We start from the raw sequence: 21,031 nt of genomic DNA, 5'->3' as shown, positions 1-21,031 counted from the left end.
CCCCGCCCGGCGCCACAGCGCCCCCTGCTGGAGCGGGGGAACCACCGCCCCGCCCGGCGCCACAGCGCCCCCTGCTGGAGCGGGGGAACCACCGCCCCGCCCGGCGCCACAGCGCCCCCTGCTGGAGCGGGGGAACCACCGCCCCGCCCGGCGCCACAGCGCCCCCTGCTGGAGCGGGGGAACCACTGCCCCGCCCGGCGCCACAGCGCCCCCTGCTGGAGCGGGGGAACCACCGCCCCGCCCGGCGCCACAGCGCCCCCTGCTGGAGCGGGGGAACCACCGCCCCGCCCGGCGCCACAGCGCCCCCTGCTGGAGCGGGGGAACCACCGCCCTGCCCTGCCCGGCCGGGAGCCAGCAGCGCCCCCGCTGGCCAACAGCGGGACTGCATCAAGGGAAAGGGCCCGCTGCCGAGAAGGGTCACTGGGGTCCTGTTCTGTGTTTTGTTAGAAGGCTGGCACTGGGGTCCTGTCCTGTTTTTTGTTAGAAGGCTGGCACTGGGGTCCTATTCTGTTTTTTTGTTAGAAGACTGGCACTGGGGTCCTGTTCTGTGTTGCTGCCATTGTTGTTGTTTGTTTGCCTTGTTATACGTATACATACCAGTAAGGAACTGTTAAATCTTTTCCCATATCTCTGCCTGAAAGTCCTTTAATTTCAAAGTTATAATAACTCAGGGGAAAGGGGGATAGTATTTTTTCCATGCCAAGCGAGGTTACCACATTCTTTGGTGGACACCCAGCTAATCAGCAGGAACAGACCCAGAGTGAAAGATGCAAACCCTTTACAGAGATCCATAATTTACACTCAGCTGTATCCACTGAAGTATCATCTATGCACACTGGATCTGTACATATGTGAATAAAGGCTCTCTAACCACAGCTAATGATCAACATTTTTGTCTCTCTCTCAAGAATTATAGTATTTTTTCCAGATGTTTAAACCTGGGTATTGGGTTGATTTGACTGGTTTAAAGCCTTGGCCAGAAGAACCACTTCTGCACTGACACAGAACTACAGGAAGAGAATTATTATCTGATTAGCTGCTTGCAAAATTTTCTCTTAACCAGTACCTTTCTTTTTTTCCCCAGAAAGATGGATAGATTGTTTCAGGTATCTCACAGGTACTCAGATGCCAAATATTTAATACTCAAGACAAAAATATAAATTAAAGAAGTGATTAGGGAACTATATATACCTCTAATTTTAGAATCCACATTATGATATCTACAATGCTTCTTATCTCAAAAATCATGCATAACCCTTTATAAACTAGCAAAAATAAGAAACTAAGAAAAAGCTAAAGCGACACCCAAGAGTCAAATACAAAGCAGACACTTTTAGCTGTCCTTTATCTAGAGCATGGCAACACTGAATCTGTGAATAGGCATCAGAAGCATGTAAAACACTGCATCTCATAAACCTTGGACTGACGAGATCCCATTTCTACCAGAGCTCAATGCCCTTGATATCAAAGAAAAATCATTGCCTCCTATGGCACAATCTGCAAGGACAACCAGTCATGTAGTGCCTCACTCTGCCATCAGAGTCTGGGAAAACAAAATTCCAGCAGTGCCTGGCATTGCCTAACATGATAGCTTTTCTACCAGCAGCTGCAATTAGCTGAGGGACAAGACAGGGAGACAGTAGAATACACAAGACATATGGAAGGACATTTCCAAAGCCTTACAGGTGTGTTTTAGTGACCAGCCTTTGTGCAGAAATAAATCCAATCCATAGTCAATGTGACGTGAGTCTGCAAGCAAAGCCTTGATTTAGTTCTTTTAGATAAAAGCCCTGAGCACACTTTGCATGCACTGAAAAACATTAAAAAACCATGATGCTAAAGATGCTCAGTGTTTGCTGGCAGACTCTGTAGCCATCTGATCTGAGTTACTGCCCACTGATGGACTGGAGTAGAAAGGGACACAATTAATACAAGAGAAGTTCATGCAAACCAAGTCAATCTGAGCTGTTGTAAAGGCAGCACATCCCAGTCTTTCCTCTAGAAACCAGGAACCAGTGTAACACAACACACTGCACTACTCTGGGTCTGGCTTAGAGGCAGCCCACTGCACTGATCTCAGCAATACATTATTTAAACATTGATATCCCCATCCTTACTGTGCACCATCTGCACATTCTTTATGTTCTCACTGAAAGGGACTTGTCCATGCATACATGTACATGTGTATGCATGCTTGTGTTTATGCTCAATCCCAGAGGAAATGCAAGGATTTGGAGGGTGGGGCAGCAGGGAGAGTTTCAATTGCATAGTGTTACACAACCATATTGCCAACGTTTAGTTTTATTTTTAACTCAAGGATGAAGAGTTATCACATGCCAGTTAAAACCTGTAACTTATGGATAGCTGTAAGGACATATTAGAATACATGAACACTAAGAGCAACCATATAGATGAGCCTGACTATACACAGATCATGAAATGGAGATGCTAGATAATAATTCAATTCCCTTGAAGGCAAATCTTTAATTCTTGTGGTTTGAGTAAATTGCTGGAGCAATAGTAAAGCTGAAAAGCTTCAACTCTGTTTATAATTCAAGGCAGATTTTGGACCAATATCCTGAGTCTGTATCACAGCTCTGCAACCACAAAACAGACCTTAAAAGCTACCTGCTCAAGAAACATGCTCTACATCTTGATAGAGAATTTATAATTATTTTCTGTCTTCCTAACCATACAGGCAGTTTCTGTTTTCCCAATTGTACAAAATTGCAAGCAAAACTTAACCACTCTCTTCCTCGACAATATTCTTTAGTCCTAAAATAATAGCGCTGCAGTGAAAAGGAAAAAACAGAAAAGGGAAATAATGAAAACTACAAAAACCCCAACAACAACTACCAACCAACCAACAAAAATAAAAAACATACCCAAAAAACCCAACAAAGAAAGCTCAAAACAAACAAACAAAAATGCACAAAAACCCCCAAGCTAAAGCATTTCTTTGCCATTTTCGTTTCCTGGCAAGAAAGATATTCAAGTAAGCCAAAAGAAGCATCTGGATTTGAAGTCAATATTGCACCAGAACATATGAAATCACCAATGCAGAAAAGTACAATGCCTAGATTACTAGAGGAAAATGATTATTTATGGGGTACAATAGTAAGAGAAGTTTGTTTTTCTTTATTCTCCAGTGCTTAGTGAGTTCTGTTGGCAGCTTCTCCTCAGTCGTTCCCCATAAGCTTGCTTGCATACTTATTGCATCTGCTTCTCATTTAATGACCATTGTTTTGGTCTGTCAGAGCAACTATGACAAGTATCCAAATCTGCAAGATTAGGCAAATATTTTGACAATGCTGTGCGTCTCATTTTCTTGGAGAGAAAGAATAAAGAGGATTTTCACTTTTCACATAACTTCACTGGAGCTCTTAATCAAAATGCTACAGAGAATCAAACAGCAGATTGAACATACTTCTAGTGACAAAATAAAGCATGCCATTTTGTTTCCAAGAGCTTGCCAATTCGCTGCACATTGCTATCACAAGAACTCAAACACGAGACTTTAAAATATCATTCACATTACATGGCAGCTGTTTCTAAGCTGAGAAACCAACAGAGCCAGGGAGAAGCAAATGACAACTAAATGGTAATACAGGCTATCAGGAGGTTCTGGAGGGGAAGGGAAAAAAAAAAAAGGAAAAAAAGCTGGTACCAACCCTAGGCTTCTACCCTGGGAGTACTGGTCGCTCTCTCTGTTGAGGTTTTCATTTGACTCACTGCAATGGCAAATATTCATAAAATGTAAATTCACATCCAGATCCTAGACCTCAAGTCTGATGTCAGCGCTAATATTTCAAGTAGGACCTTGCATATATTCTAAATACAACCAGCCAACCAATACAGCCAACCCAACTCAAATCATTACAGACCATAAATCAGGCCTGGATCAAGCACAGCTACAATTCATATATATTACAAGAGGATCTGAACTCTAGGAAGCATATTGAGAAGTCAGCAGTAGCAGTGGCTTGGCAGTGAAGGAGAAGAGCTCACTTAACACACTCATTGAGAGGCAGGAAGGTGAGTGCTCTGCAGAGGGATGAAAACCAGGGCTACAAGTTTTATGAGGAATTCGTGTCTCACAAATCTTACATTTTGTTCAGCTTTTTGAGGGCTGTTTTACTCATGTGTCCCTGCAAGGCCTAGTTCTTCTGGAGCTCTGAGTTTAGGCCAGCTGCAAGGCAGTGGAGAAGTTAAACATCTGAAAAGGCAAATAAGGATACTCCTCCATGCTATTGCCACTTGCTTTGCTGTCAGGGAAAAGAAACCACTTGGGACAAGGTGACCTACTGGCTTCTGTAAGAAACATCCCAGTAAGGACCCAAACACTTGAGGAAATGTGTTAAACTATGAACTTGCTTTTACATGCAGTTCAAAGAGCTCAAAGGGAAGTCAAAAGCAGAGAGGCCTTCTTCTCATAGAATTTCAGAACCACCTCTGTAAATCCTTCTACTCTGCTTCTGGCAGGGAAAGAAATATTTACTGTAAGGAGATGGCTTCATTTGGTACTTCCCACATTTTCTGAATCAAACCTTCCTCTCTTATTCAATGATACTTTTGTCATGGTGACAGGTCAAGTGAATAGATGAAGTAGTGGAGCTCCCTTTCCTATTCTTCCTTAACTTTTACTGATATCACTGAGTCACTGCAATGCAAGACCAGAAAAGTCAGAGATGATTCAGTCACAGATCTGGCTCCTGCTCTCTTTCACATGGTGCCCTTCTGCTACCCTAACACAAACACAATGATTAAAAAAGAAAAAAAAAAAAAAAAAAAAAAAAGAGGCTGATGTCTTCCAGTATAAACAATCCTTCTGTTTGGCCACCTTCCCAGCAAAACAATTTTTTCTCTGATTTCGCTGGATTTTGCATCACCATCATGCCTGTCTTTTTACTGCATTTGTCTCTTATCTGTCCATCTCCATTGTTTTTCTGCACAGGATTTTAAAGATTTCTTCAAAGAACGCTGGTAAGCATAGCAATCTTCCCCTTCCTTTCAAATTGACACACGCCTAATATCACCCTCTTTTTCTGCCAAAGATAAAGGACACATTGAACTTTTTCTTCCTCCAATCATCTGTTTTCCCCATGGCAATACTTGATCACTTTATCTTTCTGGTGCCCACTATCTTTCCTTCCTGTCTACTCTATTTCTTTGTCTTCTCTTTTAACTCTGATCCAAGCCAAGCCTTAATCTTTTCTGTATTAGAAATACTGACTTAACTCACTATTATCACCTTAATGCTCACAGATTTTTACTGTCAAGAACTCTTGGCCTCGTGCACTATAGGAACTGCAAAATGAATTCTGTCACGTGGACCAAGCCTGGAATAGGTGCAGACTCTGATCCACAATTCAGAATCAATACTTTGCAGTTCCTCTCCTCAACCTGTCAGCCATCTTCAGTGTAGCCAACTGTGCTACTCATCTTTCAATAACATCCTTCCTTCAGCTCCCAGGTTTGGTTCTTACTCATGCATCTTATTTTTTTTGACACTCATTTGCATTCTCTTGGAAATCCCCTATCTTTCCATGGGCTTACACAGCACTGCTCATTTCATTCAAAATGTATATTTAGCCTCCAGATCTACCAATTTCTTAACACCATCTCCATCCATCCTACTTCCTCTGCTTATGGCTGCACTGCCACAAATTCATCTCTCACCATCTCCCATTCCAAGCTGTTCCATTGCCTCTTACACAGTTCACTACAGACAAACACCAGGCTCATATCTCCCACTGCCAATGGTAACACAGCATCTTATTTCACGTACTCTGGATTTAGAATAATAGTACAGCCCTGGGTCTAAATCCTGTATAGATTCATGGCTTCATCAAGAAAGCAGAGCTTGGCAGCTCAGCTGCCTGCAGAACATGCTCAGAATTAGTTACAGGAAGAGGAAAAAGCTACAAAATTCAAGACAAATAGGGCTAAAGAAATTCTTAAAAATACAATTAAGTCACTAGCATTGAGGAGACTCTAAAATCACAGTACCTTGTAAGAAAAACTGCAGCCACATCCAATCAACAGTAATTTTGTCAGTGGGCCACAAATTTCATTTTTTCTTCTACATCTTATCTAGCACTTTGACCTGTGTCGGACAGCCTGTCTCATCTAGGATAAACAATCTCACTTTCCTAGAAAGGAGCTGCTGATTTTTGCTTCCTCCATAATTGCTTTCATGATTGTGGTTACATACTCTTGCTGGTGGCTTTCAACCACAGAGGTCTTCCTCCCAGATTAAATACCAGTAACAACAGGGAGAAGGGGCAAAAAAGCAGAAGGATTGCCCAGTGGCTTTTCAACAAACTGACCAGCACTGGGGCATCTTACAAATAATTTCCACTTTTTCCTCAGGTAACTGTTACTTTATATTTTCCCTTACACTACCTTTAAAAAACACCTCCTTAAGCATTTGACATTCCCTTCTATAGGTTTCACCTCAAATTTCACCTTCATTTTTCTCATTTCACTCATGTCAGGATTTTTGTTTATTAGGTTGGTGGTTTTTAAAAAAATCATATAGTTATGACTCTTTTCAGAGATCATCTTCAAACACATTAGAGAGATAGGTGTTGTTATTTTCATGCTAAAAGCAATGAAACACTAACACATATTTAAAGCCATCACACAAGATGGAGCAAAACCAGTAGCTGACTAATGTAAATTGTCCCTGAATTCCCTGATTTCTAACTGACTTGTGTGCAGAAATCCCTACTGACTTCCCGTGCATATACAGGTAAATAAAAGTTTTTTTCAGCAAACAATTTGTAAAATCATGATGCAACTTTTACACTGTAATACTGTATCAAGAACACTCCTGGCATTTTGCATTAATTTTATAGTATTACACCAAACCACAGGATAACAAAAACTATGTTTCTGAGTGTTCCTTTATTTTCAGGCATCTGGGTAGAGCTGAATATTTTGAGATTGTTTCTAATAAAAATGTAACATGCTATGGACAACAGAATCTTCAAAGCTCTCATTTGTAAAATGGAGAAAAAAGGTGTTGGAAGTATTTTCAAAGCATCCATTTCCCTGTACTTGTTTTTGTGACAGGTGAGTGCACAGACTTGGTCAGTCACAGGAAATCATTTGTAAATCTCAGGGGCTGGGAAGGCATCAAGATAACTCTGTAAAAATGCTAGAAATACAGAACACAAATCTTGCTGCAGCTTTTCTTCCCATGCATGTTCTGAAGTACTTTATTATTCCATGGCCAACTTAGAAATTTTTTCCTGGAAAAGCTTCTCTTTTCCCTACATCTTGTTTCCTATTAAAGGAGATTTTGCTTGGGTGGTTTTAAAGAAACCCTACAAAATAGTTTCACTTTGGAAAGACCACATTGAAGCCCCTGGAAGCACCAGCATTAAGGAAGTCTGTCCTTATTTATGTTGACATTTCCATCAGTATTGATCAGCTTTGTTATCTACAAAACTAAATGTACCTGGGAAGAGAGGTAGAAAATTAGACATTCAAGGTACCTTCCTTAAGGAAGGCAATGTGTAGAGTGCTTACCTCACATGTGCTTTCACAGAGTTAGTTTAGAATAGTTTAGCTTCAGATTCTGTTTATCATATGCTATGATACTAACCTGTAGTATCCCCTGATCAAACTGTAACAGGTTCAAATTCTACTGGTTTTGCTCAGAATTTATTTTTATAGGGACTGCACTACACCATCAAGAGATTCTGGCAAACTAAGACATCCTAAGTGTGGCCACAGACAAGCAAACAAAAAAGTAAAGGTAAAATCTAAAACTTTCTTTACAGCTCTGAGCTATATGACTTAAGAAGTCCCTGGCCACTCAGCCACTGAAAACTTTTGTCAAAAGTAGAATCTGGAATGGTATGTGGACAGGTGATTGCTATGACAGTTAGTTGGTGTCCTTCCCATCTGAATCTCATTTAGCTGAACTTGAACCTCAGCAACAACAAAGCAAGTACAGCCAAATTCCACAGGTATCAACACTGAATTTATCAAGTTCCTTGTGTGAGCATCTCTGCATCCCAAGTGAGAACAATTCCTAACACCACCCATGCAAATGTTTCACTCTAAGAACTCCTCATAGATAATAATTTTTGCTATGGGCTACACAGAAATTTTTAATGCAAAAAGCAGGAGCAGATGGTGTACCTAAACATGACCTCTCTGCTGTAGGAAGGAAAAGAAGAAAGCTTGCCCTCAGTGTTGTTCTCACCTCCTCCATGCTGCTCCAGAGAAAGAGAGGATGTCTGGCTGGGCTTGGTGCTGCCTGTTGTCTTTACATCACATTCACTGCCAAGATTAAACCAGCATTTCTAAAGCAAACACTTCTCTTTCCAGCAGGATTAATGCTAAGAGGGTTTGACTTTAGGCTGTCTAGTAAGATCCAGAAAATATATTCTCCATTTTTAACTTTGCTGTTTCTAAGTCTGTTTCTTCTTATTTCAAGAACACTTTGAACAAGAGTCAGGGGGTGGAAGTCCTTCAATTTTTTAACAGGCATGGAAGAAAAAAAAATACCTGGAAATTTCATCTGTTTTCCCACTACCTGTGGCATTTTTTTGGTCATGTTGCTTCGTGTATCAAAGCAAAACAAGAAACAAAGCAAAGAAATATAAGGCACAAAGCAGTACAGATCACCACAGTTTGGGGTACATACTTGCCAGCACACACAGAAATACATATCTGGGAGTACCATCAGGCCATAAGTAATAAGGAAGAGGAAAATGGACAGATCAGACTTCCAAGACACATTAAAAAAAAAAGTCACCAGAACAACAACAAAACCACCATAAAAATAAAGCAAAGACCAGCCTGGACAAAGGACATGCACAGCAAGGTCTATGTTTTCTACTAGGAATGTTTTTACTTTCACACAATGAGAGAAGAGCTGCTTTACTTCCTCCAAAAATCTTCAGTGCATCAAATCAAGGAAGCCAAACCTGCTTGTGGCTGTTCTGCTCAAGAAGAAGGAACTGCTCATCTGCACAGCTTCAGAATTTCTCTAGTTCCAGGCTGTGGGCGAGTCTGACGTCAGTCCCAGTGTGAGCCATAAAAATCCCCTTCAACAACCAACACTCTCCTGTGTGGGAATTATTTTAAGCAAGGACCCAAGATTACCCTGGTGCTTTTTTGCAATATTTATCATAGAGCCAGGGATGGGACTGAACCCAGAGGACATGCATGTGTGTCCATCTCAAATATTTCCACGTGATCTCCACATGGAGAATGGCACATTCTAAAGGGATGTTTACATAAAGCTCCCCCAATCTACTCTAGGATACCCACTGTTGTCCACTGTCTCAGTATAAATGTTTCTGCTACAATAAAGAAATCTTATCTTCACAGTGAAACTAAGTGTGGCATTTGTGCAATACTCTGACAATGGGGGGCCCTTGGAAAAAAAATCTTCACTTCTTGTTATAGGCAAGTTATCTCCAGTCTTCCATACATTTAATGCACAGCCCTGGTGTCTATATTACCCAGTCTACTCTGATTTTCTAGACTTATTTTGATGTGAGATCCTGGAAGAGACTTTTTTGGTTTTGCTAGGTGCCCAGAATGGGTTTCAAGCTACATTAACAGCAGTAACAATAATACCACCACAATCTCTCACAGCATCCTCCCTTACAAACAAAGTCACACTTTGTTTTCAAACAGAAGACATTTTTAAAATAACTGTCACTGCACTTGAAAATACCTAATTGAAGCACTTAAGTATGAATACAACCCATACCTATTATTGAAAAGAAAACTATTGCCTGCTTAACTTCTAAATCATAATGCCTTCTTGTAAATTGAAACCCACATTCTATTCTTAGAAACATCCCTACCACTACACTTAAAATCAGTGCTGAGAAATCAGAGTGCCTGTAAACTCATGCTGGTTTAAAGAAGTGAATTGACACATCACAGTGCAATGAGTTTACTTCAAAAATAGACACTCATCATTTGCTGAGGATTTTCTGGGTCTTCCAGACTAAAGACATTCTAATTAAAAATAAAAACAACCACAAAAAAAAAAAAAAAAAAAAAAACAAAACAAAACAAAAACAAAAAACACCTCAGAGTAAACTTAACTGAGATCCATCTACCTGTCTCATACAGTCCAACCCACACTTCAATTTCTACTAAAGGAGAAACAAATACAAAATCTACCCTATATCTTTTAAAGGTTTCCCAACCAGTTTCATAAATAAAAACCAAGAGAAGCCCCAGCTCAGCAATATGCTTAACTGGTACTGAATTTTAAACACAAACTCATAGCACTATCCTTCATTTCTCTATTGAAAACACTTAAACTCTTGCTTAAAACATAAGCACCTACTATATATAAAGTGCTTCATTTAAACTTGGATTAGATACTGGCATAAATTCCAAAAGACTGAAACAAACTTACACAGAAGCCTCATTACTCAACGGGCAGATTAAGGTAAGTGCCTGGTAAAACAAGATTTCAAGAAACTTCGAAAAAAAATTCAATTTTTTTTTTCCTACCAGGTAAGCAAAATCTTCAGGTTTGTGCTGGCAGTGCCCTGGCAGGAGCAGCCCAGATTGGCCCTGTTGTAAATTACTCGCCACAATCAGGTGGGTTAATCAATAAGGCAATTTATTAGTTCATTGATAAGGAACAGGCAGAGCTGGCCCCTGGTCACTGCCCCTTTTCCAGGCACATTCTTGGTGCCTGGGACTTGCCCACTGTGCTGGGCACAAGTCCCAGCAAGCCCAAACACGGTGGCCAGAGCCCAGGCAGCAGTGGCTACAAGCCCCCACCCGGTCTGGACAAGGCTGGAACCTGTTCTCAGGTGACACTCCCAGCAAGCAGCTAACAGCAGGGACAAGCCTGCTCGTGTTCGAACAAACTCATAAATAAAAATAGATACAATTCATTATTACAGTGACAAAATAATAAAAACACATAAAAAACAAACAAACTCAACAATTTACAACGAAGTGATTTAAACAAATATAATGAAATTAGGTTTTCCTGTCTTATGTCTACGCTTTACTTTGGGTGCAGTGTCCTTGCTCCTACTGACGACACGAACCGCCGTGTAACACCGCACCGCGGGGATGCGGTGCCGGGATTTGCGGGGTCGCGGCTCGGAGCGCTGGCACCGGGCAGTGCACCAGGGCGGCTGTGCCACCTAGTGATGCTTGTCATGAACTGTCGCAGCCGAGCCGAGCGCTCTGTCCTCCACTCCGAGCCACGCAGGCAGCCCTCGGGCTGCCCAGGGCTTCCATCAACCGCACCAGCACCAGGGCAGCACCGTCAGCAGCTTCAGAACCTGCGGGTGTTATCCCAGCAACTACTGATGACTTTTGCACAACCTTGTTTCAATTTTAAAAATTACAAAGCCTCCAAGCTGCAGGATAGCACCCATCAAACCCAGCACTTTTGGTAAGAAAACCTCATGTTCAGGACAGCTTTTTGCCTAAATGAGCTTACAAGTAAATGTAGAGCAATAACCCTACCAGGAATGTACATGAAAAAACCTAACACACAAAATCTGACAAAAAACTCTAACTGCTCTTCTAAATTATGTCAGGAAAATGAATCCACAAACATCAGAGGTTTATGTCCAACAAGGAGACAGAAGAGTTCTTTTTGCTTTATTTGAATAAAGGGAGAGGCCATGGGGCATTCCCTTGGGATCTCTCAAATTTTTGGAGGATGTAGCCTCCTTTTTATCCTATTTTCCTGACCACATTTCCCTCTCTCTTTCCCCATTGCTGAGGTACTTGAGAGGCACAGACTTCCAGAACGCCTGATACCTGAGATTCCCCTCTTAATGTATAACCCTCCCCTTTAATTTTTAATTCTTACAGAATTCACAGTTTTTCCCCATTGCTTCTTTCATCTTCCAATATCCAATCTCATTTATCAGCAAACCTACAGTTTGTTTGTAAAGGCAAATATCTTTCTCAATTCTTTAATCAGTGGAATCCATCCCATTGTTTCTTTTAGCTTTCAGTGCTAGCCTTATCTACCAGCTTGTTTGTAAAGACAAATCTGACATTCCTCCCAATTATAAACCACTCTGTGGTAAGAACACAGTAGGTCTTTAACACATGACAAACCATGCCAATACCACAGAAACCCAAGTACTGCCCAAACCTTGCTGTTCCTTAGCTCAAGCAAGAGGTGAAAGCTTCTAGGAAAAGAGACTAAGTTCACAGAAATTAAAAGAAATTAAGCTAATGATCACTTAATATCAAATTAATCAAAAGGAAAATATTCCAGTGGTATCACACTTAGTAGCTGGGCCGTGCTCCACACAGGCTGCTTCCCAAATAACAACTTTAAATCACTAGTCCCAGTTTCTCCAGCAGCAGGGGAGCTCCCCTATGCAAACACTGACACCACCTTAACAAACATCTGGCAAAATGACAGATGTGATGAGCTTCGTCTGACACAAAGGCAACGGCAAAAAAAAAAAAAAAAAAGAAAACAACAACAACCCCCCCTCCCAAAAAAAACCAAACAAAAAAAACCAATAAAGCAAGAACAAAATCTCGTTCTACACATCAGGCACTTCTTGCTTTCTGGATGCTCTGCCTCCTCCTGTGCCTGCAGCAGATCCCTGCAGCTCAGTAAGGGCAGCACTGACCCAGGGCTCTGGCACACACCACCTTTCTGTTTGCACACTATAAGCTACGTTTATGTTGGTACAGTTAGTGTTAAGACACTGATAAGAATCAGCTATTACATGCTACAATAGAAGGGACACGTTGGACCATAACCTTTTAGCATTAGAACTTGTCAGGGTTTACAACCTGTCAGCCAAACAGTAAGATGGCAACGAGCTGCTGTAATACACATTTTAATACATTATTAGAAAACCTACATCCTGTTATTAGAAGTGACAAGAAGAGGATTTTTAAATGACCCCATTATCACATAGTGTACACAGAAATTTACAGTATGAGCAGTAAAGAGAAATCCTTTGTTGAATTACTTCAAAGACTAGGTGGATATATAACAGCACTCGAGTGCAGGACTATTACCTCTACCTCTTTATTTGCTGCTTAATGAAGACAAAACCAGGCAGCTGAATAGAGCAGTTAGCCCTTATTCCAGGGCTATCAATAGACTGCAATCGATGAAAAGAGGGGGGGAGAGAGACACCTTGCAATACACTAAATTTTGCCACAGTAACCCACACACATTTTTTTGAAATGCCAAGGGAAGCTAAGCTCCACATCAAGCATCCCCGAGGCACTTGGGGCTCTGAAGCCACTGCAGCAAGTGGAACTTTGGAGCCTAAGCTGCTCTGCTGTTTCCAGCTTTGTTCTTTTACATCCTTTCCACTTCAGCTCACCAGCAATCCAATTTTTAATTTCAGTTCTGCCTCAATTATGGCCCTTCTTGAAGTTGACCATGACTTCCTAATTGTTTTTTTCTACCCTCAGCTTTCACACACCAATTAGATATGAAATGCTCTCCAGCTGCACCTTCAGTTCACACACAATTAGGGGATGCACAGAAAAGCAGGGCTGCCTGGTGACAGAGACATTTCCTGTGTTAAAGCCGTAGGAAATGTGACACATCCTTAAGAGCACAGCTTGACAAAGCACGTAATCCCAGCCTCTCCTACGCCACAAATGTGAGGACACTGGAGAGAGTTACCTGACTTCTCACTGCTCACTTGCAAGAATTATTTGTGGGGGGGGGAAGAGCTGGAGAGCCTTGAGCTCAGTAACCAATTAAATTACTCATCTGAGTTCTGCTAAAGAGGAGAGGTGGAGAAAGGTCACCTCCTTTTCTAAGCGCCCTCACTAAGTCTAAAGGCTCCACTGTAGTAAGAGAAAATAGAAAATAGAACTACTTGCTTGGAAATTGTTTTTTAAAAACCCCAAGCAATTTAAAGCATAATTTCTATCACGTATTCCTTCAGCATGTGTCCATTCAGAAGTCTTTCAAATTGCACTATTTGTCATATGATTGATAAGCATTTTCCTCCAAACTGAAGAACCTTTTAGAAAAACAGATTTCTCACCCAAAATAATGCTTGAAAACCACTACATTTAGCTTTTTCCAGTTACATTCACTACATCCACAAAGAAATTAAAGTCCCCATACAAAGGTACAGCCTTGCCTCAAGACACAGGTCTTGAAGGGAAGGAGAAGAACCAAGAGTAAAACTGTTTCAAAAAACAGGCATTTGTAATTATGCTACAGTTCATTCCAGAAATCAGAACAGATACTCAGGATTATTCAAGACCTCCAAAAGATTTGTATACCAGAGTTTCTCCCCCTTCACATTCTTCTCTCACAAGACTGAATACAGCTCAAATCAGGGTCTCATGCACAAGAAGGTAAAAGTATTGCTGGTAGATGTAGTGCTATTTAAAGTATCCATAGCAATCCTTGTTCTTTCTCCCCAGGGAGTGGAAGGCAAAGCCTTCCTGCAGGAGGGGTTATGCTCCCACAAGCACCCAAAGCACACAATTATCAAGTGCTTGTAGCTGCAGCAGGAACTCCAAACCAGCCCCTTCTCTCATCCTTCTGAAACCACTCTAGGTGCATCCTTGAAAAGGCACTGACTTTAATGGTATAAAATTCAACAAGACTTGAAATTAACCTTTTAGTGAATCTTTCACATTCAATGTGAAATAACAGAGCAAGTTGTGATGTGACATTTTTGTAGGTGAAAACATCAAAGGCAGCCCTGCCACAGACTGATCTACCTTTGAACACCCAAGGGTATCTGAGACTGCCAAGTCTCTGTAGACTAGACAGAGAGAAAGAAAAAAGGAAGAGAAAGAGATCTAAGATATTCCACTATTTAAGGTGAAGCCATTTTAACTAGGATTTAATTCAATCTTTTACACTTTGTTACTGCTGGTGGTTTTTTAATACACAGTCAAAAGAGAAGATCAGGATAAAAGGAAAAGAATATTATTTCTGACTGTCAGGCCATAATAAGGCATAAATACATGAAAATTTAACTGGCATCACTTATTCTTTCCTTCCTCTTTAGCATTCTTGCCTTAGGTATTTCTTTCTATTGGAGTTATGCAATAAACAAACCAAAAAAAAAAAATCCCAAAAAACAAAAAAAAAAGCAGAAAAAGAAAAGAGCAGTATCAGCCTTTCAAAGGGCTGCAGAAAAGGTAAGTACCTGTCTAATAACTCAAACAACTGAATTAATGGACAATGACTACTCTTGCCCTTTTTCCCAAGTACACATACAAAATGTTCTCCTGGTGTTGAGACTGGGGGTCTTGCTGGAGTCAGCACTCCTAGTAAGATCCCCTCCTGTGCTCTGGCATAGGAAGAAATGCTAACCAAATTTATGGCTTGCAGCTCCCCCTGTGCTAAGGGGGCACCTTTGGCACTAGGAGCCAAAAAGGAAGGCAAGGCAGAGAGGAAGGCAAAATCACAGCCAGAACAGACTGAAAAGAAGCTCAGAATATCCCCAGGAGACTGTACAGGCAAGTAGGAAAGAAGGAAATGTGAAACCCCACTTCTAAAGTTGAAATTTTTGTATCAAGTTTATTAAACCATACATTCTCTGAGAAGCAGCACACTCCCTAAAGAGCTCATGGCAGAGTAGTAAACAGCAAAACCAGGAGCAGCCCCAAATTTTACTTGGGTTTGAGTCACAGGCTCTGACTTTCTGAACAGTGAAGATCTGCAGAAGAAAACAAGAGTCCACATTTCTCCCACTTGACCCAGGACAGATTGCTTTACAGAGAGATCAAGATGAAGATGTAACACACAAATTACCTCCATGCCAATAACCAAACCCAACCTCCCAGACAGTGGAACTTGTGTCTGATGTATACTAATGACATTTTGATAGCTAAGGCTATTAGAGAACATGCCAGAAAGTAGAGAGAGAAGAGAGTAAAGAGGGAAACTTGCTACTGCCTCAAATTAATAACAACTTTTTCATAAAGAATAATCCCAGCTCAGCTGTGCCTGAACTTCTTTACAAACCAATGTCTTACAAAACCTGTGAGGACCCTCAGCCAGGAAGAAATCTCTCACACCTTCTTCCAGAGCAAGGTGAAATGAAGTGAAAAAGTCAAGAATTCTTAAATGGCCTCTTCTCTAACAGCTTGAATCTATTCGAACTTACCTTCAAAATGATCCTGAGATCTCATATAATGGGGAGAATTATATATATGATACAATTTCTCATGGCTCTTTCACAGTCACTAAGAGAGTGGAAGAAAGACAAGTTGGAAGCCAGCTGGGATACAAAGCCCTAGATGAAGTTGCTAATTCTCACCCAGCTTTATCCTACACATTGCAACATCTTGACCTTGATTTCATCTCTACCAATGATAACTTCAATGCAGCAAAGATCTTTCTGATGATCATTTTCTTTCTCCATGTCTGTGATGCCACAGTAGAGGTAGGATATGGTTTCATGCATGAAAAAGCTGAACAGTTAAGTTTAAGATCAAAATCCTCAGTTTTTATCCTACTTGAACACAGAATTGTGACATTTTGAAAAAAATGCTCATTGATGCACCAGCAAAGCTCTCAAAATCATCTTAATAGCACGAGCAAGGTGTTGCCTAAGTGGATTGAAGCAAAATCAGCAAACTCCCAGCAGTAGAGCACACACTCCTATTTTCATCAGACTGCCTGAATCACACACTGAATCACCAGCCAAGGTTCCTACCATCTGCATTAGTTCTTCTTTTTATTGCATAACAACTGGAATTGCAACTAACTCTTATCTGCTCCTCTAAACTGCCTTTTCAGCTTTTGTCTTTGGAGGAAGAGTTACTAAAAAAATAACAAAAAACAAAAACAAAAAAAAAACCACCCAAACAAACAAAAACAAACTCCAGAAAACTGGAGCTGAGGCTGGCCAGGGCCATCAGTGCAATCAGAGCCCTAACAGAGCCTAACAAGCATCATCTGGCATCAAATCCACGGAGGAGACAAACACCAGGGATCTGCTCTGGAGCAGTGCTTAAACACAAACTTCTCAACACAGCACAAGTTGCTACTGTACTTGTTCCAAAAAGCAGATAAAGAGACTGAAGTAAGGCTTGTGAAAGCATAAACCAGCTTCCTTGGTACACATAAGTCCCTTTCTTACTTAATTTGAAATAAAGAAAAAAATTAAGAAAAAAGAAAATAAAGATATGAAGGCTATATCAGCCCCTGTTTTGGGAGGAAAAAAACCAAAAAAAAGGCATTGTGGGTTGTGAGGGGGAAGACAGAAATGAAGATTCATTCAGAAATGAATGAATCTCTGATGCATCCTGGTATCAGGAATGTGAATGGGTGATTAAACAGGCTGTAGTGCCAAGCATCAGTCCTGCATGCCTAAAAGCCTGATGTCTGAAGATACACAAATGAGTGCACACTAGCAAAACATTGTACTGATGCCTTCTACCCCTCTACTTCAGTGACAGTCCCCAGGGTCTCTGCTCAGAGCCAGGCTGACACAACACCACAGAGGAAAACACAGACCCAGCAAAACATTTTAAGGCTCCAATCCCAGGAATACAAATCGTGGGCAGGCATTGATGGAGGGTGCTGCTGCTCTTCTCAGAGCCACACCTCTCCCAGCAGTTGAACAGAAGGCACAGCAGCCAGGGGAATGACTCTTCCTGCCTACACATTAAAATTCTGCCTCTGGTGTTGAGGGGAGGTTATGGCTCTGCCTAAGTTTCTGAATTATTACCAAATTACCAAAGGCTAACTTGCAAATGGACTGGTTAATAGAAACTTTTTCAGAAATCTTTCCCATCTTTCTATTGGAGGAGCTTCCCAAGGGCATGTGGGCTTCAGTGGTCAAATAATTTAGTGGGAAGAGAGGAACAAAGCAATAAAAAAATGGATAGCGCAGGGATATTGCACTGTAGAAAGAGAAGGAATTTTCACATGTTTATAGCAGGTACACTCAGAGCAGATTCTACTGATGAACCTGCTTCTTCTATTGCAGGCCAGAGATTGCAACACACAATACTGAAATGGTTCATTTAACTTCCTGGTTTTTACAGCCAGAGACATTAACCTGACAAAGCACAACAGTTCATGACATACTGTGGCTTAAGACACATTTATTTCTGGAGGTGTGCCTGAAGATACAATAAATTACTAATAACTAGTAGATTGTTTAGATTCTGATATGATAACAATAAACCATTGCAAAAAAAGGGAAATTACCAAATGTTCAGATTTCTGAGCAGGACACTGCTGAGCTCTGCTCTTTCCTGCTCATGCACTCTCCCACTACACCTATGGGTAAGGACTTGAGCAGAGGCAGCATCAGGCAGTGCTACTGCTCCAGCACATGCAGATCTGCAAATCCACAGCCCAATTCCCTCCTTTTCACTTGTGCAAAATTTCCACTGGGAGACAAGAGACACACTGAGAAAACCTGGGTTTTTCTGGCAGCTCTCAGTTTGTATGAATGCAGCCACACAACATCACAGACAGGCTTTCCACACCACACTGGTTGTGAGCATTCCCTCTGTCTTTCCACCAACCTGGGCTCTTTGGGGGTTCAACAGAACAAAAGAGAACCAGGGATACAAAGAAAGATTTGTCAAAGATTGTACAACACAAAACCTCTATGGGTTGTTTGAAGAATGATGAAAAGAACATTAGAGTGAATAGCATACATGTCCTCAATGCATTTAATGTCTGTTCAGTTTAAAGAAAAGGTGTCAATTTTGTTTCTGAATTGATATAAGCATTAGCCTTCACTTTTCTCTCCTCAATTCTGTGTAGACATTCCTTAACTAAGAACTAGCTGTGGGCTGGTACAGCAGAGAAAGACAAAATCCCAATTCACCTGAAATATCAATGCAAAAATCCAATTTACTACTGGGATATATCTCAGGTCACACACACACGTAGCAAGTGCATTTAAATGTTTGCTTTAAGTCCAACTGCTGTCTGCCTTTATCTTTGGAGAAAAATGGTCTTCAATAATAAAGCAGAAGAAAGAATGCTACAGTCCTTCAAGAGAGTCCAGGGTTTCTCAGAGATTCTAAAAATTATAAAATGAAAAATTATGACAGTTTTGAACTAGCTCTCAGTCAATAAGAGGATTTTAATGCTGGTTTGAACTGCTAGTCAGAATCCTAAATCTCTGGGACAAAGATGGGAAAAGCTAGAAAAATCTAAAGAGTTTATGCTGCTATATAAATGGGGTCTCTGAGGCTTGCTTAGATCTAGGTACTGAATTTATGCCTCCCAAGTCTCCTCCCCAGAAAAGAATGCTAAAAAAACTCCCAGTGTCCAGTGTCAGTATGAAGTCTGTACAATGGAATATTCTTATTGAATACTCCAGTAGTAAAAAATACAAAAAATTAATGACATCAGGACTTTCTCTGAAAACTGCACTGCTGAAATTTGGAATTTTCTCGGTGTAACAGAATTCCAAGAGAGATATTCATAGAGGTGCCATTTTCCTACCATGTTTTCAACACACATTTTCTGTTTTCTAAATAGGTCACCTGTAGTAAGCAAAGAGACCCCTCTGTAGGTAAATCATTAGCAATAGTACAGAATCAGCCATTCCATTACAAGAGAGATGATTTACAAGGCTCACACATGTGGGTGCCTTCTGCTGTTTCAAAAAGTTAGCAAAGCTGACTGTTGTCTGAAAACAGCAGATTTCTTACAGAATTTTTCACACATCAGTTTTAATTTAGAATAGTTTTCCATCAGAGGAGCCACACAGACAAGAGGGAGCATACATCCTTCAAAAGCCACCTATTGCTTAATGGGAAAATAATACTAAAAAGCAAATTACCCCCATTGGAGTTACTACTAAACCATCCACCAGCCTCTCTCCAGAGGGATAGTGGCCAAAGGCTTTCAGAACAAAGCCAGACCAGCCCACTAGTGGCTTGGTCCATCTTCCTGAAGTGTGTGGAGGTGTCCAAGCACACAGATTTCCAAGAAACAACTGCCTGGGCCATTCTGTAGTCCCTGCTGCAAAGTGTCCTGAAAGTCAGCACAAAAAATACCATGGAAAATAAATGTCTTGCATTGCATCTCTTTTCTTCTGTATTGCCACAAATCCAGAACAGGCACTGATACCATATTAAAAACTTGAGATGCAGGTGGCATGATAAATACAGGGTTACCTATACTTATCATACAATTGGGTGAAAAAAGTGGGGAAGAGGAAAATAATTCATTCTAGAAGTATAAATGGCATAGGCAATTTATGAGCCACTGCCCTCTGGGGAGCTATTCCTGCTGTCATTAAGGTCTGGATGCACAGCACAGAAGTGTCATCAGCCTGACCAAAGGCAGGCTGTCAGGTGGGGCAGAGCAGCAGTGGAGCAGGGTCTACAGCAATTCACCATGCAGAGTCCTCCCACTGTGTCCCTGCCTTTGCTTAGCTGCATTCTTTGCTACCTTTTTTAAAAGAGCAGGTGGGTTTGGCACAACAAGTGTAAACATTTTTTCAAACTCCTTAAATTATCTGTCAAAAGGGTCACTTCAAGCAACATCTAAATTTGCTTCTTAAGAGTTAATGTCTGCATTACAAATTAGGCTCGAAGTGATGAAAATGGACCTCAACAAACATATCTAAAGTAATGCATTTTGAAAGTATTCGAGGAAGAAACAAAACCAAAGCACAGACAAATGACAGAAATTGCAATCCCAAATTTGTTTTACAAAGTCACAATAAGAAAGGAAGACATGAGAGAGGGAAAAGGCTGGTGCATCCAGGGAGAGAAGAAGGGGTGAGTGGAAACAGCTGGAATTGTTCAGCTGTGTCAACATTGGGCTGTTTCGCAGATTGACTAGCAAAGTGTCATCTGAAACCAATTACATCCCAAAACCCCACGGACCCAGTTCATAACATTGATTAATCCACACTGCGAAAACATCCCCGAGCAAAACTAGAACAGCTGTCAGCCCTTGGAGCTCAGAAATAGCATTTGATTAAAAAAAAAAAAAAAACCCAAAACAAAACAAAAAAACCACAACAACAAAACAAAACAAAAAACTACCATGCACGCTCTTTAATACCATCTTTGTGGTCATGTACCTGCTTCTGCCACTTACCAGCAAAAACATCTCCTC

The 21,031-nt window shown here is 41.0% G+C and overlaps 1 protein-coding gene across 2 annotated transcripts in view; it reads right to left on the bottom strand.

Annotated features, from left to right (window-relative positions):
* The window catches only part of RORA (RAR related orphan receptor A), a 327,797-nt gene that overhangs the window by 227,859 nt on the left and 78,907 nt on the right, over positions 1-21,031 (bottom strand). The gene's annotated exons all lie outside the window — the stretch shown is intronic.

Source organism: Oenanthe melanoleuca, chromosome 10 (genome assembly GCF_029582105.1).
Source record: "Oenanthe melanoleuca isolate GR-GAL-2019-014 chromosome 10, OMel1.0, whole genome shotgun sequence".
In the NCBI taxonomy this organism is placed as follows: Eukaryota; Metazoa; Chordata; class Aves; order Passeriformes; family Muscicapidae; genus Oenanthe; species Oenanthe melanoleuca.
Note: the sequence above shows the minus strand (reverse complement) of the source record. Positions and strands in the feature narration are given on the sequence as shown.